This window comes from Pan troglodytes, chromosome 5 (genome assembly GCF_028858775.2).
Source record: "Pan troglodytes isolate AG18354 chromosome 5, NHGRI_mPanTro3-v2.0_pri, whole genome shotgun sequence".
In the NCBI taxonomy this organism is placed as follows: Eukaryota; Metazoa; Chordata; class Mammalia; order Primates; family Hominidae; genus Pan; species Pan troglodytes.
The window spans coordinates 58724183-58751927 of record NC_072403.2 but is presented as its reverse complement, the minus strand read 5'-3'; the positions used below and the strand labels follow the sequence as shown (position 1 = coordinate 58751927).

At 45.7% G+C, this 27745-nt stretch overlaps 1 pseudogene; it reads left to right on the top strand.

The window, feature by feature from the left end:
• Positions 1-86: 86 nt before the first annotated feature.
• LOC100611934 (glutathione S-transferase A3-like) lies at positions 87-27745 on the top strand (annotated as a pseudogene).

Here is a 27745-nt window from a genome sequence, read left to right as displayed (position 1 = left end):
AACTACACAGTCATTCGAGCATACAACTAGTTTTTAAGAAGCATCTGACTAGAATGTATGATGTCATTAGAGTATAAGAGTCGACGATGGCCTGGAATAAATGTTTAATATTGAGGGGCGGGAGATGTTATAAAAGGAAGACCAGGAGTTTCAGTGAGATCCTCTTTTTGGATCCAGATCTGAGAGCTATGCAAGCTATAAAAGAATTCACAGGAAAGAAATATAGCAGCCATGTGAGAAGATACTGAAATGAGAGTTGCAAGAGATTACAGAGAGCAATGTTTAAAAACAGATGAGCGATCCTACTTTGAAGGGTAGGAAAGCACACATTTGGGAGTACAAAATCCACTGAACCTGCAGATTGAGATGCTACTGTGGAAAAAAGGAGCCCACCTGGGCAGAAGAGACAGGGTCCTCAGCTTTTTCTGAGTCTGGCAGCCTTCTCCCCTTGCTCTGATTTGCTTGGCTAAGAGAATTATGATTCTTGGGTTGGAATTTCCAAGAACCCATTAAAGTGAAGTCACTGCTGAGCACATTCTGCTCTGTTAGTTGTCCACAAGCCTGTTTTTCTTTTTTCTTTTCTCTTTTTTTTCTTTTCTTTTCTTTCTTTCTTTTTTTTTTTTTTTTTTGGTGACAGTCTTGCTCTGTCACCCAGGGTGGGGTACAGTGGCATGATCTAGGCTCACTTTAATCTCCACCTCCTGGATTCAAGTGATTCTCCCACTTCACCCTCCCTAGTAACTGGGACTACAGGCACATGCCACCATGCCAGGTAATTTTTTTTTTTTTTTGGCATTTTTGGTAGAGATGAGGTTTCACCATGTTGCCCAGGCTGGTCTCAAACTCCTGGGCTCAAGTGATCACCTGTCTCGGCCTCTGAAAGTGCTGGGATTAGAGGCATGAGCCACCACACCCAGCCCCACAAGGCTATTTTTCTGACTAGATTTAAACCCTTTAGAGCAAGGACCAAATCATACCAAATATTTTTTGCTACAAGCCATCATCATTGCTTGAGACACCGAAACTGTTTTTAAGAGGCGAACACTCCAGAAACAAGGAATTGAGGAAGGATCAGCAAAATGTCTGCATTTTCAGGTAAGTAACAGGATGGTGTAGAGAAGTGACTGTTTTCTTCAAGTGTTAAGAGTGAGACCCTGCCCAAGAGCTATGAATGGCTGGAGAGAGGCAGTGGGGCTCCCACATGCATGGCTGGAGTTCATGCAAAGGGGGCCTGGCAATAGGAAAGGCTCAGACTGCCCTGAGCAGGGCGTGAGTGGTAGCTGGGTCGGGTCTCAGGAGAAAGGCCCACAAGATGCAGTGTATGGGAGACTTTTTCTGGGATATAAATCATCTCTTTTTTGAGGTTATAAAACAACCTGGGAACCAGGGATCTGCTGCAGTCTAGGAGTTAAGCAAGACTGTGTTAACGATGGATCAGGCCTCCCTGAACCTTCACTGAAAACTTCCTGTTAATCCAGTGTATTAGTCTGTTATCATGCTGCTAATAAAGACATACCTGAGACTGAGTAACTTATAATGTAAAAAAGGTTTAATGGACTCATAGTTTCACATGGCTGGGGAGGCCTCACAATCATGGCAGAAGATGACAGAAGAGCAAAGGGACCTCTTACATGGCGGCAGGCAAGAGAGTGTGTACAGGGGAACTCCCCTTTATAAAACCTACAGATCTCATGAGGCTTACTCACTATCAGAAGAACAGCATGGGAAGACCCACCCTCATGATTCAATTACCTCTCCCTGGGTCCCTCCTGTGACACGTGGGAATTATAAGAGCTACCAAGATGAAATTTGGATGGAGATATAGCCAAACCATATCACCCAGGTTGACTGGATTAGTGAATATCATTAACCTCTGCACAGGAGCTTTATAGAAAAGACCCACTGTATGACTTCTTTGAAAAAAAATCTGGATATATATAAAATCTTATTTTTACCAGAGCTTGATGGGTTAAGAGAGAGAGAGAGAGAGAGAGAGAGAGAGGAGACCCATGTACTACCCAATGTGTTCAGAGAGACTCATCCACATCCCAAGAAGTGGGGGTCGGAGGACACTCTCATTACTCAGTTCCTATTATGAATTTTATATACATTATTTTATTAGTCTGTTTTCACACTGCTATAAAAAAATACCCGAGACTGGGTAATTTATAAAGAAAAGTGGTTTAATTCTGCACCACTTTTCTGCATGGCTGGGGAGGCCTAAGGAAACTTAACAATCATGGTAGAAAGTGAAGGAGAAGGAAGTACCTTCTTCACAAAGCAGCAGGAAAAGGAGAGAGCAGGAGAAACTACCGCTTATGAAACCACCAGATCTCATGAGAACTCACTCACTATCATGAGATCAGCTTGGGGGAAACTGCCCCCATGATCCAACCACCTCCACCAGGTCTCCTCCTCAACATGAGGGGATTATAGAGATTATAATTTGAGATGAGATTTGGGTGGGGACACAGAGCCTAACCAGATCAATTATTTCATTTAACTTTCTCAACAGCCCTCAAAACTAGGTATGGAAATCCCTATTTTTGGTTTGTTTATTTTAGACAGAATCTCTCTGTGTCATCCAGGCTGGAGTGCAGTGGTGTGATCTCAGCTCACTGTAACCTCCATCTCCTGGGTTCAAGAAATTCACCTGCCTCAGCCTCCCTAGTAGCTGGGACTACGGGCGCCCACCACCACATCTGGATAATTTTTTTATTTTTGGTAGAGACGTGGTTTCGCCATGTTGGCTGGGCTGGTCTCGAACTCCTGATCTCAAATGATCTGCCCATCTCGGCCTCCCAAAGTGCTGGGATTACAGGCATGAGCCACCACACCTGGCCAACAATCCCTATTTTGAAAAGAGAAAATTGAGCTCAGAATTTAGAGAGCCTGAGTTTATGAACCTCATAATGGAAGGAGTTGTGATTTATCTCAGTCTCCCTTCTCTCTGATAAGAAACAGTGTAATTAGGACCACTCAGAGACCTAACTCTTTTAATTTACTACTGGGATTATCATAGGTTATATTCCTTTCAATACAAGCTCATTTTCTAATTGAGGTAAATATACTAGTCCTCAACTCACTCAGGTTTTTAGGTTATCAAATAAGAGAAAGGCAAACTTTTATTAATTTTTTCTTCTAATCAAGCTCCTGAAAAGCTGCTAACAGAAAGGAACTCAAGATTCAGATGTTCGCCTCTTGCCCTTATCTTTAAACCTTTAGCTGGCTAATGGAGTCTGAATGGGAAAATATGAAACGATTTCTCAGACAGAAGCAGAGGCATCTTATAGGGTGGAGTGGAAAAGCTCTGGACCCGCAATCAGAAGGAGTTCAGGCTGACCCAACATTCACCAAGTATGCAGCGTGGGCCAGTCGCTTTAGCTCTCTGAACCTTGGTGTGCCCATCTTTAATTAGGCTATTCGGAGCCATTTCCCAGTGTTGTTGCAGAAGGTAGACACACTCCCTAGATATTGACCATGAATGACGAGCATGTGTGTGTGACTCATGGCAAATCTTTGAGCTCTCTGGTTCTCAAATTCTCTTAACCCAGCAAAGCTCTATGGTAAACTTTGTCCCAGTCTTGGTCTGGCCTTTGGAAACCTCATATTGTGAAGGTGATATGTTACTTATAAGCGAGAGCATTATGATAAAATGCTATGTAAGATAACAATTCATTTCCCTTTGAAACATGATCCTCAGTAATGGCTAAGGGTGCAAATGTGTGATTTGAATCACTCTGTGAACTCTAGTTGATAACAATTAAACAAGCACACCCACTCTCTGTGAGGTTCACTCTCCCTTTCCTTCTGAATCATGCTATTTCCATTTCCAATGAGAGGAAAGTGCAATGTGCAAAGTCTCTAATTACAAGACAGATGAGTTGATTAGGTATGTTCAAATTCTTTACTTTCTAAAAGTTAGACTATTGAGTTCCACATTTTAAAATGTAGATATTTAAGAGACTTTGATTTCTAAATTCAAGTCATACATACTTTTCTAGAAATACATCTGTTGGTAAAGACAAGTATATTTTTGTACCAATATACCAACCTCGATGACTACAAAATTTTGCAGGAAGAATCTTAATATTTTATAACAGAGCTGGGGGTTTGGAGAGAAAATGCCACTGTTCCTAGATCCTGGCACTGGAATGCCTGCTTTCAATGAGTCTTGTGTGTTTCCATTCAAACTCATGATACAATTATTTATGGTTTGTCCTGGTAGACTTGGTTTTCATTCTCTGATACTCTGCTATGTTCCACCTCCCAAGCAGGCTGGGATAGAGCAAAGGCTATCATATTTCCTTGATGAGCCCCAATCAATTTATCTCTAACAATTTGCAATGGCCAAATGAGCGTGTACGCATGCAAACATCCATACACATAACATACATATAACTGAAACTAAAAACTCATGAAACATTACTTACTCTCCAGCATGTCATGCTCTCTGGTATTTTTTATTCTTTTGTATCTTATTTTTAAAGTATTGGGTTTCACAATCTGCTGAAAGATTACCATGCGTATTTGAGAAACATTAACATAAAACATAAGGCCCAGTCTTTGTTTTTTGTTTTTGTTTTTGTTTTTGAGAGAGTCTCACTCTGTTGCCCAGGCTGGACTACAGCAGTGCGATCTTGACTCACTGCAACCACTACCTCCTGGGTTCAAGCAGTTCTTCTGCCTCAGCCTCCCTAGTAGCTGGGATTACAGGCGTGCACCACCAAGCCTGGATAATTTTTTGGTATTTTTAGTAGAGATGAGGTTTCACCAATGTGGCTAGGCTGGTCTTGAACTCCTGACTTCAGGTGATCCACCCGCCTTGGCCTCCCAAAGTGTTGGGATTACAGGTGTGAGCCACTGCGCCCAGCCAGTCTTTGTTTTGAATAGCAGTGGGTTTGAATCCCAGATCCACCACTTACTTTGGGCAAGTTACTCAAAAAATCTCAGTATTCTCAACTGTAAAATGAGATTAACAACAGCACTCACTTAGGTGATTTTTGTAGAATAAAATGAAGATAAATTTGGAGGAATGATCAGTGTGTGACTGACATTGAACAAATGATAGCTCTTTCCATTCCCTGCAAAATTAATGCAGCATCTCTTTTTCCAGGTTATAAAACAAAATGCACTCTATAGAGGTAGAAAATAGAATTCCAAGAGAATCCAGAAATTATGATTCTCTATCCGTTTAAAGAATTTGGATCTCGTAGCTACAGTTAAACAAGTCTGAGGCCCTATTTCTCCCTTTGATCAAACGTAGTTGTATTAGTTCATTTTCACACTGCTATAAAGAACTTCCCTGAGCCTGAATAATTTATAAAGGAAAGAATTTTAACTGACTCACAGTTCCATATGGCTGGGGACGTTTCAGGAAACTTACAGTCATGGTGGAAGGTGAAGGGGAAGCAGGCATCTTCTTCACAAGGCAGCAGCAGAGGGAGAGAGAGAGAAGGGGGAACTGTCCTTTATAAAACCATCAGATCTCGTGAGAACTCACTGTCAGGAGAACAGCATGGGGGAAGCCACCTCCATGATCCAATCATCTCCCACCAGGTCCATCCCTCAACATGTGGGGATTATGGGGATTACAATTCGAGATGAGATTTAGGTGGGGACAAAGAGCCAAACCGTATCCGTAGCCTAATAGCCAAAGAGCTGAAGAGTGGCTTTGCTCCTTCCTGGTCCTCCCTGTCATGACATCCTCTGGTTTCTTGGTCACTTACTGGATTCCCAGGGCCTTCACCTAGGTGGGTTCCAGGCCTGCCTTCATTTTAGTCTTGGGTGTGGATTTTCATGTTCATCACCACCTAGTGTGATTGTGGACATTGCATTTCACTTCTCTGATGTTCCATTTCATTAACCAAAAAATGGAGATAATAATAGGCATTTCAGCCGAGCGCAGTGGCTCATGCCTGTAATCCCAGCACTTTGGGAGGCCGAGGCGGGCGGATCTGTAGGTCATGAGATCGAGACCATCCTGGCTAACATGGTGAAACCCCATCTCTACTAAAAATACAAAAAATTAGCTGGGCGTGGTGGTGGGCGCCTATAGTCCCAGCTACTTGGGAGGGTGAGGCAGGAGAATGGCTTGAACCCAGGAGGCGGAGCTTGCAGTGAGCTGAGATTGTGCCACCACAGCCTGGGTGACAGGGCGAGACTCCATCTCAAAAAAATAAATAAAAATAAAATAATAATAATAGGCATTTCATGGGACTTTGGAGGATTAAAGATATAACATATTAAAAGGGACTAGCATTGGGGAAGTATCACCAGGATGTTTTTAATAAATACTAGTTCTTGAATTCTTCCTCTTCCCACTACCTTCCACATGTGCATTATTACCACAAACTCTCACTTCTTAACATGGCGAGAATGGTTACATTTAACCAATGGGCACGTGAGACTGGTTTGCTAGAATCTGAGGGTGGCCACCGATGGATAACAATTTGGGCCAAGAAAACATTCCAGGAACTCCTCCAACCCAGTCATGAAGAAGGCAGATTCTTCTTCAGTATTGTTGGTGGTTTTCAACAATACATCCTAATGAACATTTTTGATTCTATGGCTTCAATTATTCGTTCGTTCATTCTTTCATTCATGCTTAGAGAAAACTCCAGGAGTCTGCTATCATGGTGGGAAACCCAAGCTCTACTACCACAGTGGACAGGGCAGAATGGAGTCCATCCAGTGGCTTCTAGCTGCATCTGGAGTACAGGTAGGTCCTGAGAGGTCATCTTAAGTTGGATCTAAAATTGACCTTACCAGATACTTTTCCCTCAGAAACTATGAGATGTTTCTTATTAAATGACTTGTCAAGTGTTGTACCTTAAAGAAAATTGGCAGTTATTAAGAAAGAGATGATGAATTTGATCTAATAAATTGTTAAAATATCTTCTCATCTAAGGGCATAAACATTAAGATACATTTAAGAAACTAATCAGAATGTGCAGACTTTAACTGAACTTGGATTTAAACAAACTCCAAAAAATAATTTATGGCATTTGTATAACAGTTAGAAGCATACATATTGATTGAATATTTGATGTCATGAAAAAATTATTGTTAATGTTTCATGTGTGATAATGTACTATGGCTATATTTAAAATCATTCTTCTGTTTTAGGGAAACACATTGAGGTATCTAAGAATAAAATATATGATATCTGGGATTTCCTCACATTATTACAAGAAGAAAGTGGGTGGGCATGTAGATGAAAACACATTGGCTTTAGCTGGTATAAACCAAATATAAAATTCTAAGCCTCTTCCCCAGCCCCAACCATCTGAATGGACCCTCTTCTCAGCAAGGGCATTACTAAGCTAACCTGAAAAACCAATTTAGGCCATGATGGGAAGTGGGAAGTTGGACATGCCCTCCTCTCTTTTAGAATTACTGATAGAACAGACTCTAAGTCTGATAAGAAACATTACTTTCAATGGCAAAAACCACAATTACTTTTGTACCAACCTAATACAATTTATTTTCTCTGAAGCCTGCTACCTGGATGCTTCATCTGCATGATAAAACTTTGGTCTCCACACCCCCTTATTACCCTAACCCAGATATTCCTTTCTATTGATCCCAGGTGAAGAGGTGGCCTGCTCCTCCACACCTGTGGGTATTTCTAGTTGGGTGGGATGAGAGACTGAGAAAAGAAATAAGACACAGAGACAAAGTATAGAGAAACAACAGTGGGCCCAGGGGACCGGCACTCAGCACACCAAGGACCTGCACCGGCACCGGCCTCTGAGTTCCCTCAGTTTTTGTTGATTATTATTTTCATTATTTCAGCAAAAAGGAATGTAGTAGGAGAGCAGGGTGATAATAAGGAGAAGGTCAGCAAAAAATATGTGAGCAAAAGAATCTATGTCATAATTAAGTTCAAGGAAAGGTACTATGACTGGACGTGCACGTAAGCCAGATTTATGTTTCTCTCCACCCAAACATCTCAGTGGAGTAAAGAATAACAAAGCAGCATTACTGCAAACATGTCTCGCCTCCCACCATAGGGCGGTTTTTCTCCTATCTCAGAATTGAACAAATGTACAATTGTTGGAACCTTGCTCAAGATTCCAAGTTCGAGAGGGGCCGCCGCGAGAGACCACTCGACACGGAGGTCACAGCAAAGAGACACTCTTTATTGCTAGCGCGCTAGGGTCCTCAGCACAAGAGGCCGAGAGACCCCGAACGGCTGTTACACACTGCTTATAAAGGCAAAAACCACAAAGTCACACAGGGGGAGGTTACAAATTAAAACAGGGTGGGGTACAATAAGTTGATTGGTTCACACATTTGAAAAGGTTCAAGGTGCGAGGTTTGGAAGCAACTGATTGGTTTCTAACTATGGCCTGAGCTAGCTGTCCTACACTGGTTGGTCAGGGGGCTCACAGGCGGGAAGGGGTATTTCCTGGAAATGTTTTTCTACTTTGATTCTGGGAATGTAGGGGACACTACCCTGGACATCTGGTGTCCCTGATAGCCACACCCGGACCCGGACTCCTGTCCATCTGTGGACACACCCGGGTGGGGTACTGTCTATCTGGTAAATGTTTTTCTGGCTTGTTTTTCTGAAATGTTTTTCTGACATGTTTTCCTAAAGTGTTTTTCTATTTTAATGGCTATATTTTTCTAAGGTTTCTCATTCCCTCCTCTTTTTGTAACTTAGAGGCTCAATCTTGAGTCTCTTCGTCAGTCTTAACTGCCTGGTACTGCTGGGTCAGGTACATAGCATGCACTAAGTTCAATCTATCTTTAATTAGGTTAACCACACGGCTAAAAATGCAGGGCCCGAAAGCCAAAACAAGCACAAGCAGAATCAGGGGCCCTAGGATAGTGGAGATGACAGTACTAAACCAGGGGGATTGGTTATACTACCAAGCTTCAAACCAGTTTTGTTGGGATTCTCTTTCTTTTTGTCTATCATCTAGTCTTTTTCTAAGTTTTGCCATAGAGTCTTTAACTACTCCAGAATGATCAGCATAAAAGCAACACTGTTCTTTAAGGGCCGCACAGAGTCCGCCCTCTTTTAGAAAAATTATGTCCAGTCCCCGTCGATTTTGGAGTACTACTTCAGACAGGGAGGTTAGTGATTCTTCAAGTTTAGTAATAGAGTGCTGTATGGCCCTGAGGTCTTCATCTACAGCTGCCCTGAGTTGCTGCAGGTGGTAGCTGCCACTCACTAGTGCCGCGGTTCCTGTCCTGACCTCAGCCGCTACTCCTAATCCTAGCATAACAGCGAGGGTGAGGGAAACAGGTTCTCTCCTCATTCTAGTGAGGGATTTCTGCTCAAACTGGGATTCAAAAGACTCTGCAGTTTGATAATAAACTCGAGGCACAACTTGTACTAATATGCAATAGTCTTCACTGCTGTTGAAGACAGCCGTGGACACACAAGGGGTGAGTCCGGTGTTGCAAGCCCACCAGTCTGGCCCAGAGGGTATTAGATAGTGACTAGTTCTGGGTACTGCCAGGGTTCTATTACAGAGATGTTGGTGACTGGGGGGCACCCGGCCTATACAGGTTCCTGACCCTGACACTTCTGCTAGGGTAAGTTTCTTGTGCTGTTCCCATGCACACTTAGAATGACTAGTGGAGTTAGTAAAATTACTAATAGAGGCAATACCTTCATAGTAAGGGGGGCTTGAGGCCAGGCAGAGCCAGCAGGAGGTGGTGGATTCAGGCCTTGTCTGGTTCAGGGCGAGGTAAGCGCCTCTGATGAGGTTGAGGAGTCTATTGCTTGTTTCCGGGTCCGGAGGCATGCGGGTGGTCTCCGGGAGCGCCAATGGGGATTTGGATGGTGGGGGAGACGGGGAACCTGACTGAGGAGGCGCCTTCCCTGTTATAACTGAGTCCTCTGACTGAGAAGGTGCACTCCCTGTTAGAACTGGGTTCCTTGTCTGGGAAGGTGGGTTACTTGACTGAGAAGATGCTGGGTTTGGCGCTCCTGGAGGAGACTGGGCACCGGCGGTCGGGACTTTTTGCCGGCTCCTTGACTGAGAAGGTGCTCCCCCTGTTAGAACCGGGTTTGGCCTTACTGGGACCGCAGCTGCCTCCTTGACTGAGATCGGGTTAGCTAATAGCCTGATTTGGATAGGGAGTCCAAATGGCGGTGATTGGTATAAATTTAGGCCTTAAATTAGTCCAGTTGTCCAGCGGGGGTCAGTTTTCCTGGCCTCCTCAAATTTGACACGGATTAAATTACAGGTGGCTGAGTACCGGGTCCTGGTGCAGGGCTGGACATAGGACATAGTTACATACCAGGGCTGGGTTTTCCATTTCCATTCTCCATCACTAGATGTCACACAAGACCAACTGGCACAATATAGGGACATAAGTTCACCACAGGTCTTTTTCATGGGTCCTGTCCGAAATCCAGGGCAAACGTAAAACCCGTTTCTACTTAGGGAGATCCTTCTTGCTTGCTTTCTCCACTCACCGCCTTCCATCTCATCTATCATGGCTATTTTGTCAAGATTAAAGTACAAGTCAGGGAACCAGGTATTCAAAGGGGCTACATGTGAAGTCTCGTTGAGGACTTCATGGGTTTTAAAATTAGTTATTTGCCAAGTCAATTGATAGGGCTGATGGGGGTTGCTGCCCCCGGTAACACAGGGAAGGAAAAGGGCTAACAATAGGCAAAGGGTTAGACGCGAGAGAGTCTTATCTTGAGGGGGTCCCCGGAGCGACGAAGTCTCCATCTCTCAGGCGACGCTGGTCCGGACACCTCCGGAGCTGCTTTCACGTGGGATGCATGGATCCAGGCGGCAACCCCGTCAACTTTCACAGCAGTGGGTGTGGTGAGGAGGATGATGTATGGTCCTTTCCACCGGGGTTCTAGTCCTTGGGAGCGATGTCGTCTGACATAGACGGAGTCTCCTACTTGGAAAGGGTGACTGCTCTGTGGGTGTCCAGGCTGGTACAGTTCTGCCAGAGGAGTCCAAATTTGGGCTTGCACTGCCTGCAGTCCTTTCAGGCGAGCCTGCAAGTCAGTCTTAAGGTCAGAGGGGGAGTAAGAATCAAGTAAGGTTGACAAGGGAGGTGGTCCCCCGTAGAGGATCTCATAAGGGGTGAGCCTAAAGCGATTAGGCATATTTCGGGCTCTCAAAAGAGCTAGGGACAGGAGACATCTCCAATCTTTTAAGCCAGTCTCTAAGGTCAATTTTGTTAAGGTCTCTTTAATAGTCCTATTCATCCTTTCTACCTGTCCTGAACTCTGGGGTCTATAAGCACAATGAAGTTTCCAATTAATCCCCAGTATCCTGGCAAGTCCCTGACTTACCTGGGAGACGAAGGCTGGCCCATTGTCTGACCCGATTACCTTGGGGAGTCCGAACCTGGGGAAAATTTCTTCTAATATTTTCTTGGCCACTATGTGGGCCGTTTCTTGCCGGGTGGGGAAGGCTTCTACCTATCCTGAAAATGTGTCTACAAATACTAATAAATATTTATATCCTCCACAGTGAGGCTTTACTTCAGTGAAGTCCACTTCCTAATAGGTCCTAGGGCGGTTGCCCCATGCCTTTATCCTCGCCGGGACTCGCGTGGCCCCGGCGTTTACCTGCTGACAGGCCTTGCAAGCGAGCGTCACTTGCTCCAGAAGGGTACCAACCCTGGGGATTAAGAAGTCAGTCTTTTCAATGAGCAGTCTCAGTTTCTTGCTACTTAAATGTGTCCAAGCGTGCATCTGTTGCAGCATGGCCATGGCCTCTTTTTGTGGGAGGACTGTCTTCCCGTCTTTTTCCCAATTTTTAGTCTCTTGGTTCTCTGTGGCTCCTAAGGCTACTGCCTCTTTCTGGTCCTCTGGTGTATAGGTATAGCTTGTGGGAGAGGGCATCTGGTCAGCCTTGCGGGTTTCTGAAACTAATGTCAATGTCTCTACTCTAGCAGCCTGCTTGGCTGCTTGGTCAGCTTGCCTGTTACCTTGGGCGACAGGGTCATGTCCTTTTTGATGTCCAGGACAATGAATTATGGCCACCTTCTTAGGGAGGAAGAGGGCCTTTAATAAGGCAATTATTTCAGCCTTATTCTTGATTTCTTTCCTTTCTGATGTTAGGAGACCTCGCCTCTCGTAAATGCTCCTATGAGTGTGGGCTGTGGCAAAGGCATACCGACTGTCTGTGTAGATGTTAGCCTTCTTCCCCTGCGATAGCTCTAAGGCCTTTGTTAGAGCAATTAGCTCAGCCTTTTGAGCAGAAGTTCCGGGAGGCAGTGCCTGCGCCCATATCGTAGCATGTCCATCTACTACCGCCGCCCCCACCCTCCGGGTACCTGCGTCCATGAAGCTGCTACCGTCTGTGTACCAAGTGTGGTCCGCGTCTGGGAGTTCGTAGTCCTGGAGGTCTTCTCGAGTCCCGTGGGTCTCCGCCAGCACTTGTCGACAGTCGTGGGGACTCAGCGGGTCTTCCGGTACAGGTAGCAAGGTGGCAGGATTCAGAGTGACCGGAGGGCCAAAGTTGACGCGGTCTGCGTCCAGCAGGAGGGCTTGGTAGTGGGTCAGGCGGGCGTTGGTGATCCAATGGTCCGGGGGCTGCCGCACTATGGCCTCCAAGGCGTGCGGGGTAATGACAGTCAAAGGTTGCCCAAGAGTCAACTTGGCAGAGTCTTTGACTAGCATAGCGGTGGCTGCCATGATGCGGAGGCAAGGAGGCCACCTAGCCGCCACAGGGTCCAGTTTCTTAGACAGGTAGGCTACTGGTCTCTTCCATGGCCCCAATTTTTGGGTTAGGACCCCCTTGGCTATCCCCCTTCTCTCATCTACAAAGAGGGTAAAAGGCTTGGATGTGTCAGGTAGCCCGAGGGCTGGGGCAGAGAGGAGTGCCTTCTTCAGAGCTTCGAAGGCCTGTTGGTGTTCCTCCAGCCAGATAAAGGGGTTGCTCCTTTTGGTGAGGGCATAAAGGGGGGCTGCCAACTCAGCAAAACCGGGTATCCACAGGCGGCAGAACCCGGCAGCCCCCAGAAACTCACGCACCTCCTTGGGGTTCCGGGGTGGCGGAATGCGGGCTACTGTCTCTATCTGCCCAGGAGTGAGCCATCTTTTTCCTTCACTTAAGATGTACCCCAAGTAGGTTACCTTAGTCTGGCAGATTTGTGCTTTCTTGGCAGATGCTCGGTATCCTTTGTCTCCAAGCTCCTGGAGCAGGTGCCTGGTGCCTTGTAGACAGGCTTCTTTAGTGGGGGCGGCCAGGAGGAGGTCATCTACATACTGGAGCAGAGTCAAATCTGGGTGCTGGGTGTGAAAGTCAGTCAAGTCTCGGTGAAGGGCCTCGTCAAAGAGGGTAGGGGAATTCTTGAACCCTTGGGGAAGCCGAGTCCAAGTTAGCTGGCCTGAGATTCCTTTCTCAGGGTCTCTCCATTCAAAGGCAAAAAGCTCTTGGCTTTGGGGAGCCACAGGCAAGCAAAAGAATGCATCTTTTAGGTCTAGCACTGTACACCAGTTGTGATCTGGTCTCAAGGAGCTGAGCAGGTTGTAAGGGTTGGGGACTGTGGGATGTATGTCCATAGTCCTCTTATTAATCTCTCTTAAGTCTTGGATGGGCCTATAATCTTGGGTCCCAGGTTTCTTTACTGGAAGGAGCGGCGTGTTCTAAGGTGAGCGACATGGCCGCAAGACTCCTAATTCTAGAAATTTATTAATATGCTGCTGGATGCCCATACGGGCTTCTCAGCTCATGGGGTATTGCCTAATAGACACGGGCACCGCGGTGGGTTTGAGGTCAACTATAATTGGAGCCTGAAATTTTGCCAGTCCAAGTCCCCCTGTCTCTGCCCAAGCTTGGGGAAATTCTTGTAGCCAATTATCAGAAGGGCTGGTGAGGATAGGGGTCTCAAAGAGCCGATACTCATCTTGCAAGGACACAGTCAAAATCTGGATAGGCTGACCATCCTCATCCATCACCTGGGCCCCTCTTTCCGAGAAGTGTATCTGGGCTCTGAGCTTGGTCAACAGATCCCGTCCTAGAAGGGGATAGGGGCATTCAGGTACTACTAAGAAAGAATGAGTCACCATACCTTTTCCAAGGTTTACTGTTCGGTGGGTGGTCCACTTGTGCAGCTTTCCTCCTGTTGCTCCTTGGACCTAAGAGGTGCGGGATGAAAGGGGCCCGTCTGCTGTTGTCAAAACTGAATGTTGGGCCCCGGTGTCTACTAGAAAGGTGGTGGGGCGCCTCCTTACAGAAAGGGTTATCCGGGGCTCGGGGGGGGCTTCGGAGCCCTGACGCCCCTAATCGCTGTCCTCTCCCAGGGTCAGGACCGGGGTGGGTTTCTTCCGGTCCTTAGGACGTTTAGGACAGTCTTTGACCTAATGTCCTCGTTCTTTGCAGTAGGCACATTGGTCCTTATCCACCTTCGGGCGCCTTCGCTCTCCCCCTTCTCTCCTTGGCTCTTTCCTTGGCCTTTTCCCTGTCACTACTGCCGCCAGGATTTTAGTCAAATGTCTATCCTTCTTACGATCTCTTCGATCTTCTCGTTCCTCCTGTTCCTTTGCTAGCCTAGCTTCTTTTTCCTCAGTAGTTTCTCTTTTGTTATAAACTTTCTCTGCTTCTTTAACTAGTTCTTGCAGCCTATAAGTCTGAATCCCGTCCAATCTCTGGAGCTTGCTCTTTATGTCTAGTGCTGCCTGATCTATGAATGACATAGCCACGGTGGCTTTGTGCTCCGGGGCTTCTGGATCGAATGAAGTGTACATTCGAAACCTTTCTAGGAGCCTCTCCATGAATGCCGCCAGGCTTTCATTTTTTCCTTGAGTAATAGTTCTTACCTTGGCCAAATTGGTGGGGCGCTTTCCGGCCTCTTTGAGACCTGCCAACAGAGCCTGGCGATAGATTCGGAGACTCTCCCTACCTGATGCTGTTTCATAGTCCCAATCCGGGCGGGTGAGGGGAAATCCCTCATCCATCTCGTTGGGGAGCTGGGTCGGGAGTCCTCCTGGCCCTGGCACATGTTTCCGGGCCTCGAGGAGGACTCGCTGCCTTTCTTCTGTGGTCAGAAGAACCTGCAAGAGCTGTTGACAGTCATCCCAGGTGGGTTGGTGAGTGAGGAGGATAGATTCTACCAGAGCGGTCAGGGCCTGCGGATCTTGGGAGAAAGAAGGGTTATGGGTCTTCCAATTGTAGAGATCTGAGGCCGAGAAGGGCCAATACTGGACCGTGCGATTCACGGTGCGGAGGGGAAAAAGCGAGGCCTGCCAGGTGGACTGGTCGCCAGGGTCCTTGGCCCGCTGTAAGCGGAGGCGGGGTGTCGGAGGAGGGGTCTGAGGGGTGAGGTCAGGTGGTGCCGGCGTGGGGATTGGGGTCAGAGAGGGGGTGGAAGAAGAGGTTGGGGAAAGAGTTGGATACAAGGAGGTGGAAGGGGTCGAAGGAGTGGAAGGAGAAAGGGGTGGCACCGAAGGGGTGGAGTAAGGAGGGGGATTAAGGAGGGGATTGAGAGGCGGAGGAGGGAGAGGGTCTAGGAGGAGGAGATCCTTCTGACTCTCATCCGGGAGGACAGGCTTTAAAGGGACCGGGGTCTGGTTTCGGGGGGTTTCCACGGCGAGGAGGGTCGACTGGGAGGGGGAAGCCGAGGGGAGGAAGGGCTTCACCCATGAGGGTGGGTACCGAACCAGGTCTTCCCAGGTGAGGATATAGGCCACCTGGTCACGGTGGCCGCTGGGCCCTGGGTTCATCACTTTTGTTTTAACCTGCAAGATAATCGAGAGGTCAAAGGTCCCGCCGCGGGGCCATCCCACGCCAAGAGTGGGCCACTCAGAGGAGCAAATGGCTTGCCATCGCCCCCTGCGAATTTCCACAGAGAGATTGCGGGCTCGCGCCCTTACGTCAGGAAAGTGAGCAAGAGTCAAAGATAGAGGAGTCGTCAGAGTCTGTCCTATAGTCGTGTCCTCAATTTCTAACACACACACAAACAAGACAGCAGGAAAACCAACAAGTATACACACACACAGAAGCCGTGCGGCCAAAGACCGGCGCCACAGTTCCACGAAGGATTCAGATGGCCGGGAAAACCAGCCTACAGAGGCGAGGAGACTGACGGAATCGTCAGTTTTCCTCCAGACGACCGCCAGGGCGGTCTACGGATTCAGATGGCAGGAAGAACCTGCCTACAGAGGCGAGGAGATTGACGGGGTCGTCAATTCTCCTCCAGACAACCACCAGGGCGTCCCCCGGGGCGCAAGTGGGAAGGTGCCGAGCACGTCTGCTCCCCTTCCACACTTATTCAGACTGAGTACTCAACCAAATTAGCCGGCAACTCAAACAGACAAGCAAGACGAACAAAACAAAACGAAAGTACCTGAAGGTGCCTGGTCGTCCGTCGATGGCCCGGGCCGAGTGGGTCTTCGCCGTGCGGGTCGAGGGTCGTCAAGCGGTGACCAATCCCGGACGAGCCCCCAAATGTTGGAACCTTGCTCAAGATTCCAAGTTCGAGAGGGGCCGCCGCGAGAGACCACTCGACACGGAGGTCACAGCAAAGAGACACTCTTTATTGCTAGCGTGCTAGGGTCCTCAGCACAAGAGGCCAAGAGACCCCGAACGGCTGTTACACACTGCTTATAAAGGCAAAAACCACAAAGTCACACAGGGGGAGGTTACAAATTAAAACAGGGTGGGGTACAATAAGTTGATTGGTTCACACATTTGAAAAGGTTCAAGGTGCGAGGTTTGGAAGCAACTGATTGGTTTCTAACTATGGCCTGAGCTAGCTGTCCTACACTGGTTGGTCAGGGGGCTCACAGGCGGGAAGGGGTATTTCCTGGAAATGTTTTTCTACTTTGATTCTGGGAAAGTAGGGGACACTACCCTGGACATCTGGTGTCCCTGATAGCCACACCCGGACCCGGACTCCTGTCCATCTGTGGACACACCCGGGTGGGGTACTGTCTATCTGGTAAATGTTTTTCTGGCTTGTTTTTCTGAAATGTTTTTCTGACATGTTTTCCTAAAGTGTTTTTCTACTTTAATGGCTATATTTTTCTAAGGTTTCTCACAATCGGGTTTTATACGGAGACATTCAGTTCCCAGGGGCAGGCAGGAGACAGTGGCCTTCCTCTATCTCGACTGCAAGAGGCTTTCCTCTTTTACTAATCCACCTCAGCACAGACCCTTTACGGGTGTCGGGCTGGGGGACGGTCAGGTCTTTCTCATCCCACAAGGCCATATTTCAGACTATCACATGGGGAGAAACCTTGGACAATACCCCGCTTTCAAGGGCAGAGGTCCCTGCGGCTTTCCGCAGTGCGTTGTGCCTCTGGTTTATTGAGACTAGAGAATGGCGATGACTTTTACCAAGTATACTGCTTGTAAACATTTTGTTAACAAGGCATGTCCTGCACAGCCCTGGATCCCTTAAACCTTGATTTCATACAACACATGTTTTTGTGAGCTCCAGGCTGGGTCAAAGTGGCTGGGGCAAAGCTACAAATTAACAACATCTCAGCAAGCAATTGTTTAAAGTACAGGTCTTTTTCAAAATGGAGTCTCTTATGTCTTCCCTTTCTACATAGACACAGTGACAGTCTGATCTCTCTTTCTTTTCCCTACACCCAGGTCTTTAGATCATAACTCTTTCAATCAACTGCCAATTGGAAAATTTTATAATCTACACAAAATCTGGAAGTCCACACTTCCAGTTGTCCTGCCTTTCTGGACTGAGCAAATGTACATCTCTATATATTTGATTGATGTCTCGTGTCTCCCTAAAATTAAACTATATCCCAACCACCTTAAGCACACGTTCCCAGAATCTCCTGAGGGCTGTATCACGGGCCATTGGTCACTCACATTTGGCTCAGAATCTCTTCAAATACTTTACAGCGTTTCACTCTTTTCCCTAATATTGGTAATTATTGATTCTATATGAGGAATACAAGAAAGGTCATTATACTTTTGTGTTATTTTTATACATGTTAGAAATTTATACAATAAGAGGATAAAAAGGCATAATATTAGAAAGTGAATGTAAAGTGAAACTGCGTACTTACCTGTTAAAGACTCAGTATACTAATTCAATGATAATTTTGCTGTGCACCTACTAAGTGCCAGATTCTGTGTGAGGTTCTGGAGGTAGACAGTGAACAAGACAGACTCAGTCTGTGCCCTCGGGTAGCCTACATATCTATAAGAATGGAGACAAGTAAACAGGTGATTAAAATAAGGAGCTTCCAGGAGAACACCCAAGCATTCCCCAGTGTTACCATATCATCCACCCATTGTCTGAGGAGGAAATGCAGGGAGGTGTCTGTGGGACTCCGTTGAGTGCTGCCCTCTAGAGGTGTCACTGAGAAAAACACGTTCTAGTCCAGACCACAGTCCCTCAGTAACTGCCTGAGAGGGTTTTCTTCCGGAGTGAGTCTTGGACAAACTCAGGAGATCTTGTCCCTTGGATGGTAGCAGAAAAAGAGGGTTTCAGGTGAGGTGACGTCCTGTGAGGGGAACTTCCAGTGAGCCCCTTCAGCCTCACAGCGCTGTGTGGAACTGAGCCTTGGGACGGCACTTTCTCCATTGCTTCACGAAGGCTTGGGACCTTAGCCTCACCCTTTCTCAATCCTACGCGTAAGCACACAAGAAATCCACACACCGTCATTCCAGGTTTTGTTTGTTTGTTTGTTTGTTTTGGTAGAAATGAATACCCCGTTTCACTGTCACCCAGACGTCAGTTCTGCAGCTCAGGGATGTGTTCAGAGCCTGGGTAGGAAGAGTTCAGCAGGAGGGAGGGAGGGGCAAGGCTGGGAGGAACCCAGGCTCCCTGGCCTCCATCCAGCCTGACTGAAGGCGGGGGCAGGGCTGACTGCAGATCTTGCTCAGGCTTCTGGGGTCTCAGTGCCCTAAGGCTGATGATCACAACCCAGTCCTCAGCCTCACAAGCACATCCCACTTGCCAGTCCCACCACCTCGGTCACCCTCCTGCCAGGACCACACACCATTCCTTAGGTTTGTCCTGAACTGGACACAGTATTAATTGCTGGCACACCCTTCCTGCCCCCGCCTCCCCCACCCCCCAACCATGATCTCTAGATCCTGGTCCTGTGTGATCATAGATCCACAACAAACTCTGTTCCATGGAGCAAGCTAGAAACCCCCAAATCCCTGACATTTCACCATAAAGAACTCTATTAAAGTATACTTAGCCACTGCAAACACCGCTACTATTTATTACTTGATGTATGTGGGTCAGGCCCTGTATGATGCATTTTGAAAACATTACAACATTCTGTTAAGAAAATGTTCTATGCCCATTTTGCAGATGAGGGAACTAATGCTTAAAGATGTTAAGTGATGATTCCCAGATCACACAGCTATTATGAGGCAGAGCCAAGATTGGAACCAGATCATATTAACAGTGAAATCCTGAAAATCTTTGTAAGAGTCTGCTCTAACTTTTATTTTTATAGATTCTGCCTATTAAGTCAACTGCATCATTATGTAATAACTGATTTTCATATTTATATTAAATACCTGCATCTACTCAGAGTTTCTGATCGGATTTAGACAACCTTGCTGGCTGCCATTCCAACTACTCTCTGGACAAGGTGTAATTTATTTCAAAGTTTAAATTACTGGATATAGGTCAACAAGAGAGTATACATTCAGTGATTTTAGATTGATTTAAGTTTTTTGAAAAGGATGCTACGAAATAGCAGCCATCTCTCAGAGTCCCAAAACATATATTTAACGAGCATTTATTATATACCTGCTACTTTTCCAAGTGCTTTGCATGACTTTGAAATTTAATTTTCATACCAATCTTTTTTTTGTTGTTGTTGTTGAGTCAGAGTCTCACCCTGTCTCCCAGGCTGGAGTGTAGTGGTGCAATCTTGGCTCACCGCAACCTCCACCTCCCAGGTTCAAGCCATTCTCCTGTCTCAGCTTCCTGAGTAGCTGGGATTACAGGCATGCGCCACCACACCTGGCTAATTTTTGTATTTTTAGTAGAGATGAGGTTTCTCCATGTTGGACAGGCTGGTCTTGAACTCCCGACCTTAGGGGATCCGCCCACCTCGGCCTACCAAAGTGCTGGGATTACAGGCATGAGCCACTGAGCCCGACCTTTCATACCAATCTTTAAAAAAAGCTTCATAAGTATATCCATTTCACAGGTTAGGATACTGAGACACAGAGAGATTCAACAATGTGTCCAAAATCAAGAAGCCAGGACATGAAAATAGTGATATTAAACCCACACAGCCATATCATAAACCACAGATTTTCATTAAAAATAACATTAGTCTGGGGACCCTAACTCCTTCCTCAAATTGAGAATTCTACTCTGTCATGTTCCATTTACTCCAGGAGGGGAAATTATCGTTGCAAGGGTTAAAGCTGTGCAATAGCAGGACCTATCTCATGCACAGTAGGGCTCCTAACAAGTGGGGTGATATAAATTACAGCAGAGGTTCCTTGGTGGAAGAATCTTTTTTGGTCATTAGCCCATTGCATACCCCACACTAGGGACACAAAGGCTGTGGTCTGATCTCACCTGGAGACACATGCTTTCCTATGATACGACAACACCGTAACTAGAAGAACTGCTTGATACCTTAACGCCAGTGACATCCCCTCCCAAATCATGACCTAATCATGGACATGGGAGAGATCAGGGTGTGGATGAAGTGAACTAAAAGATTGAGTGCTATGTGCTGTGATCCATGCTTTTTTCTTGATGAATCTAGTCTAAATTTCCAAATGGCCATGACCAGACCCCTCTGTGTGCACTGCCAAACTCAGAAATCTTATATTCTCCAAATTATGTATCAGACAGTAGCCATTCAAGGTTAAAAGTCTATAATGCTATGGAATGACCTATCAGGAGCCCATTCACTGATTCTGCTTTCGGTTTGAAGAGAAATTTCTAGAATCTGCAGAAGATCTGGAAGTTAAGAAATGGTAAGATCAAGTCTCTACGTGTCTCTGAGGAAGGTATCTAGTAGAAAGTACACTTGCAGGTTTTAACACCAGGCCGTGTCTATGTGTGCGAAGGGTGGTAGTTGGGGTGGTGGAGAGGGAAAAAAGTGGTTAAAGTAGAAAGGGTGGGGCTCCTTGAGCAGTTCTGTCAACTCTATCCAGGCTAAAAGGGCCAGACCTCTTAGAGTATTTGCTAGAGGAGCCATCCCCAGCACCCTGAGAATGGCCTTTCCTTGCTTTCATTCTTTCAACACTGTGAATAAGCTGTGGTTGGTTCGGGATCCCATACAGCCCTCCCCATCCAAGGACACACGCGGACATTCATCAGAGGGAAGGAGTTGAAATGGGTCCATCTTGAATTCATTTCTCTTATGAATTTGACAAGGTGAAATTCTTGCAACATTGTAGGCTTAGATAATGAGATAGTGTTGAATTGGTTGGAAGTCCAGGTCAGAGGGTGAGGAGGGACATGAGCCAGGGTAGCAGCAGTAGAGTGAACAACACAGCACCCACCCTGCACACACTGTCCAGTGGGGGTATTGAAGACTATACAAAGGACCTACATAGAAACTTTTCTCAGAACTGTCTTTAATGTCTTCACACCATGAGATTTACTTTGAGATATTCCCATGTTAAATGGCATGTGGCTAGTGGGCCAGCAGCAGCCTCTCCCAACTTCTTCCTAAAATATCCATGAAGATATATCAACACAAAAAATACAAGGACCTATTATGTATCTGGATGAGGAACAAAAACATAAATGAAATAAGAGGCTACAAGGTAAGAGGAAGCTTGATAAGAAAAAGAAGGTCTAAGGAAGCTAAAAACAAATTTCTATTTCCTTTGAGAGGTTACACCAGGCAATAATTTCTTTTCTATTTTATAAATTTAGTCATTTCAGCAACATTTTTTCATGCTGAAAGACTGGGATTCATAGACATCTCACTCTCCTTTTTTTCCTTCTTTCTAAAGATGGGAGTTTGATGTTCCAGCAAGTGCCAATAGTTGAGATTGATGGGATGAAGCTGGTGCAGACCAGAGCCGTTCTCAACTACATTGCCAGCAAATACAGTCTCTATGAGAAAGACATAAAGGAGAGAGTCCTGTATGGTATATTTTCTGTTCTTCCATTAACAGAGAATGCAGAGTGATTTAGGTCCTTCCTTGAGTGGGCGGGACCGTGGCAGGGGCATTATCGTCAGCAACAGGCTGGGCCTTGGGTGTGTACGCTGAGTTGCAGTATTGCAGAGTCCCATGGAGATGAGGAAACAGTGAACATGGGGTGGGTTCAGGTGAGGGTGATTCTAGAAAAGGATGCAGTCCATGGATTGAGCACCCTGACAGAGGTTTCCAAACACGGATGAACCATGAACTCAGGAGGATGGGGAATCATGATTCCAGGTGCTCAGGTCTTCAGAGACTGGGCACCAACAACAGCTTAGGACAAGTCATAGAATGTTTGAGAGTCGGTAGATGAAGGCCTGGGGAGAGAAGGCTCTAAAGAAACTGAATCTCAGGTTCCAATAATTCCAAGAATGATGACCAGGAACCTATGTTACCAACTAATTATATGAACTGGTCAACTTGACTCAGGTTAGCAGAGGCTGGTGCCCAAGATACCAGGATTACCTAAAGTGAAGCATTTGATACAGACCTAAGCAGCCACACTGATTTTGCACGAGCAAAGCTGGGAGGAGGGGTCTCCTCCACTGTTGGCAGTTCCTTGAAAAGTCCAATATAGAGTTACCTATGACCTAACAATTCCACTACCAGGTCTACAACCAGGAGAAAGGAAAACACAGCTTCACTAATCCATGCACAGAAATGTTCATAGGAGAACTATTCATGATATGCAAAAAGTGGAAACTACCCAAATGTCCACCCATGGATGAATGGAGGAACAAGACGTGCTGTAGCAGACAATGGAATATTCTTGGACTATGAAAAGGGACAAAGTACTGATGCATGCTACAACATGGGTGAGCCTTGAAAACATGTTCCATAAAAGAAACCAGACACCAAAGGCCACATGTTACATGATTTCTTTTGTATGAACTATCCAGACCATTCGAATCTAGAAAGTAAATCAGTTGTTGCAAGGGGCTGGATGGAGGGGGCTAAGGGGAGTGGCTGCCAAAGAGCTACTGCTTTCCCAGGTGATTAGAAAATAATTGGGAGAGCTTCTTTTTTTGTTGTTGTTGAAAATTACTAGCTTGCTTGAAAGTATATATCTTTAGAGATAGCTTTTAGAGATATGCTTTATTTCCTATTTATTTATTGTTATTTTTAATTTTTTTAGAACTTCGAACATTGAGCATAAAAATGAGCCTGAGATATGTAGTATGGTGAGAAAAGGAGACAGAAATGTTCGAGATGGCTGTTCCAGGGACTCTGCCTTGGGATTACTTAAATGGTAGGTCTTTGGCTATATGAATCATGCTAAGCTCATGCATAAAGCAAACCACAGCGGAGATAGCAAACCCTATTTGTAGCATCAGTGGTTACTTGCAGTGATTCCACTGATTCCTCTCATGACTGTGACTCTAGACAGGTCACTGATGTTGATATTCTCTGTACCTGTATTTGGTCACGTGTAGGACAAACATTTTGGACATATATCTACCCCTGTAGCATGTTCTGAGAAATAAATGTAATGTCTATGTATAACTAACAGCATGACTGGCATATAAAAGTCACCCACTGGAGCTGAATTACTTTGTCACCATCTGAGGCTCTACTGTCTCAGGTGTTTAAACCATAAAATCTAAGGCAGAAGGCATTTTGACAGTTTGGTTCTTTTTGTCTTTCAGGATGAATGTAGAAGGATATATGTAGAAGGTAGGGCAGTTTTGAGTGAAAAGATTCTTCATTATGCATTACCTCCACCTAAGGAAAAAGATGCAAAGCTTGCCCTGATCAAAGGGGGAACAAGAAGCCATTATTTTCCTGTCTTTGAAACTGTACCTGGGAGCTTCTGTATACCTGAACACATGCATGGAGCTTCTTGGAGGGCGGCACGTCCAGGGAAGGCATGGAAGCGCCATGCCCCTTCCCCATATCTTGCCCTAGGCATGTCTTTATCTTTTCAGTGGCTACATGATTTGAGCCTCCAAACTACAAAAGAGATTTTTTTCACCCAACTATATGGATTACCACCTAACGGGATAAAGAAAACCTAAAGTCACAGTCACTACTGTGCCCCAGGTGGAAGTTGTAATCTGCCTGGATCACTGCCAAGTTTAAAGAACAACAAGAACAAAAACCAAGAGTGAAGAATTTCATTTAGTTTCAGGGATGACCCACAGCAAAGTTTGTATACACGGACAGAGATCCCATGATAACCTCAAACTCAGTGTACTGTGAGGCTGTCTTGAAAAACAGGCTTTTGGGCCTATGCCTATATGCTGCCTCTTTTTTTTTTTTTTTTTTTTTTAATGACAAACAACACTTCTCGATAGCATGACACAAAGCAGTACCACAAAAGACTGAAAAGAAACAAACAGGCAAAAAAGGCCTGGTTCTATTAAGGATGGTAAGCAGATGGGAACCAATACAAAACCAAGGTCCAAACTGAGAATAAAAAGTGAAAGAGCTCAAAGCAAAGAGAAAAGAGTTCAGCCCAGGTGCGGACTTGCCACAAGGCACAAGGAACCTTTGTGGATACTGCACCTGGCTGACGGCTGGGGTCCATGGCAATGGGCAACATAGACCATGTCTTGTTGCAACCTCCGGAAAAACTGTGAAAGTGAATGAAGACAACCCAAATGAGAATAAGCAAAAGGTGTTTATTTCAAGCTTGCTATAGTAAGGAAGTCAGGCACCATCACTTGCGTTTGCCAGAGATTCAGGGGCAGGCGGGAAAGTCTGAGAGATTTATGGTGGAAAAACTTATGCCCTGATTGCACGTTGTTGGCATGAAGATGCTGTAAGCTGGCTAGCTGGAAGTGTGAATTTCTATGTGATTGTTCAGAGATCGATATTTTACTTTCTGTGTTTGGTCATAAACTGAAAGTGGAGGCAAAAATTAGGAAAGCTGGCAGTTATTGACCAAATGCTGGCATATTTCACTGTTGTAAAGGTCATGATAGAAGCTGTTTAGTCTATAAGGGCACTAAGAGTTTAGAGGGTTTCTTTGTAGTTTGGCTGCTATAACAAAAATACCATAGACTGGGTAGCTTAAAGAACAGATGTTTCTATCTCACAGCTCTGTAGGCTGGGAAGTACAAGATCAATGTGCCAGCAGATTTCATATCTGGGGAGCTCTTGTTCCTTGATTCATAGACAGCCAATCTCTGGCTGTTTCCTCACATGGCAAACATGCCAAGGGAGTTCTCTAAGGTCCCTTTTATAAGGGGACTAATGTCATTCATGAGAGCTCCACCCCCATGACTTGATCGTCTCCTGGAAGCCCCACCTACTAACAGCATCACATGGGGGTCAGGATCCCAACATATGAATTTTGGGGAAACTTAAACATTCAATCCATAACATAAGGCAACAGAAAAATAGTGCCTGTGCATTTTTGGGGCATTGACCTTCAGGTCCAAAAAGCCTTCCTTGATGTTAATTGAGCTCTTGACTCTCAAGGCATGGTATAAAAAGAGACTGTGAGGAAGAATTTCACCAGTTCTACCAAAGAGTCCCATGATACATGAATTTGAACTATGTATGCTACAATATAGCATTTAATGTTGCATTTTCTTTATGTACCAAGTAATTATTTACACTTACATATGTACACACAGTCTGAAAGGGTATTTGCCAAAATATTACCTTAAATCAGTGATGCTGTATGTTTTCTCATTTTATTATTTATGGTGTGAATGTGCTAAAATATTTTAATAAATACCACATATCACTAAAAATTTTGTTATGAAACATTTTATACATTCACAATAGTTGAAAGAAATATTTTATGAACATATATACACCAACCACCTAGACAGCAAAATTAACATCTCCTCATCTGGGCTTTACCACACGTGTCAGTCACTCCACTCCTGTCTCCCTCAGTCAAACACATTTTTTTTTTTTTTTTTTGCATTTCAAAGTAAGTTGCAGACATCAGTGCAGCTCACCCTGGATACTGTGGCATGCAGATTATAACACAGTGAAATCAGTAAGCGCCAATGTTGCAAGAAAGGGGATGAATTCAAGTTCACCCAGGTTTACTTCAGATCCTAGAGCAGGAAATAAGGAGTGCATACAAGGAGAAATGAGGACTCTGATATAGTCTCCTCCTGGGGGAAGAGTGCTGTCATGAAGGTGGAGTCACTTCCCAAGAGAGATTGGAGAGAGATAGCAGAGTGTAGAATCATGCCCTGAACATCAGGGCTGCACGCTGTAGGGTCTGGGGAAGACAGAACATGTTGTAGCAGGTGCTAAGCCCCTGGCCCATGTGGAAGATGCAAGCCGAGTGGGTGGTATGGACACCGCAGTGAGGTGGAATGAGAAGAGAAAATGATAGCCTGGGTTCCAACCAAGGAATTAGAAGAGCCACACTTCTTACTCTCTCAATGAGTCAGGGAACATGGAGAAAGATCCGGTTCTCTGCACCCATGCAGTGAGGCAGCAGAGGTGGGAATGTCAGGCTGGAGAAACTCAGGAAGAAGCAGAGGCCCCAGCCTGATTGCGCATGTGTTCCTGGTCTGATTCCTCCAATTATCCAGGTGTGAAAGAGCCGCGGACAAGATTACCTTGTTGGCAACAAGCTGAGCCGGGCTGACATTCACCTGGTGGAAATTCTCTGCTATGTGGAAGAGCTTGACTCCAGCCTTATCTCCAGCTTCCCTCTGCTGAAGGTGACCCATTTCGTAGCCCGGAGAGGCAGCCCCACATTTCCCATCCTGGGATCTCGTATCTGGGTCCTGGGACTAGCCGTGTTCTGACACCAGCCTTCTCCAGGCCTTCAGTGCCCTCAGGTCTCCAAAGTGGGCTTCCAGGCCCTGATTCCTCACAATCAGGGAAAGATTCTTGTTATGTCAGTGAAATGTGTGGCTACCTCATGAAGAGCATTTGCCTTTTATCATGGAAAGGATCCAGGGCCCAGCATCTCTCCCCATCCTTCTATTTCAACGTGGTTTCTGTTCCTGAATTCTCTGTGATGTCCTTTATCCCATATGTGCCCTTGTCTTCCCACACCAAGTCTGTCTGAGCAGGGCCCTTTCTGTCTGGTTTCCTTCCCTGGGCTCTGGCTCCTGCTGTCAGACATTGATTGCGTTTCTCTCTGCACAGCTCTCCGAGTACACTGCCCCCAGCCCTGTATACCTCAGTGGGAGTGGCCCCATGGTTTGTCTTTAACATTTTCTATTTTCATTTCTAACTCAATTTTCCCATATTTTCACTTCTGCCTAGAGGCTGATCTGTGTTGATATCTCACAGGCACATTATTTTTTCTTGACTTACACAAAAGCCACGAATCCTCAGGATTGATGTATAAAGAAGAGAGTAGGGAGACTGAACTAAATAAAATCTAAAATACATCTTTGGGAAAATGCTAGTGAGCTTCTTGTTCTCCCTCTTATATTCTTTCTCTTATCTTTTTTCTCTTCTTTCTCTCATATTCCTCTTATCTCTTATTTCTCGCTCAGAGTCTGTTTCCCAGCCTTCATACTGGTGCTGATGGAGGGGCCTCATTTGTTCTTTGTGTAGGAGAGGCTCAGATTCCCTGGGTGGTATTAATGGTGGTGTCAGTCCTTGGCTTCACTCTGAGACTGTGCTTTGTGCATTGCAGGTCCTGAAAACCAGAATCAGCAAACCGCCCACGGTGAAGAAGTTTCTGCAGCCTGGCAAGGAAGCCTCCCACAAAGGCAAAACTTTTAGAAGAAGCAAGAGAGATTTTGAAGATTTGA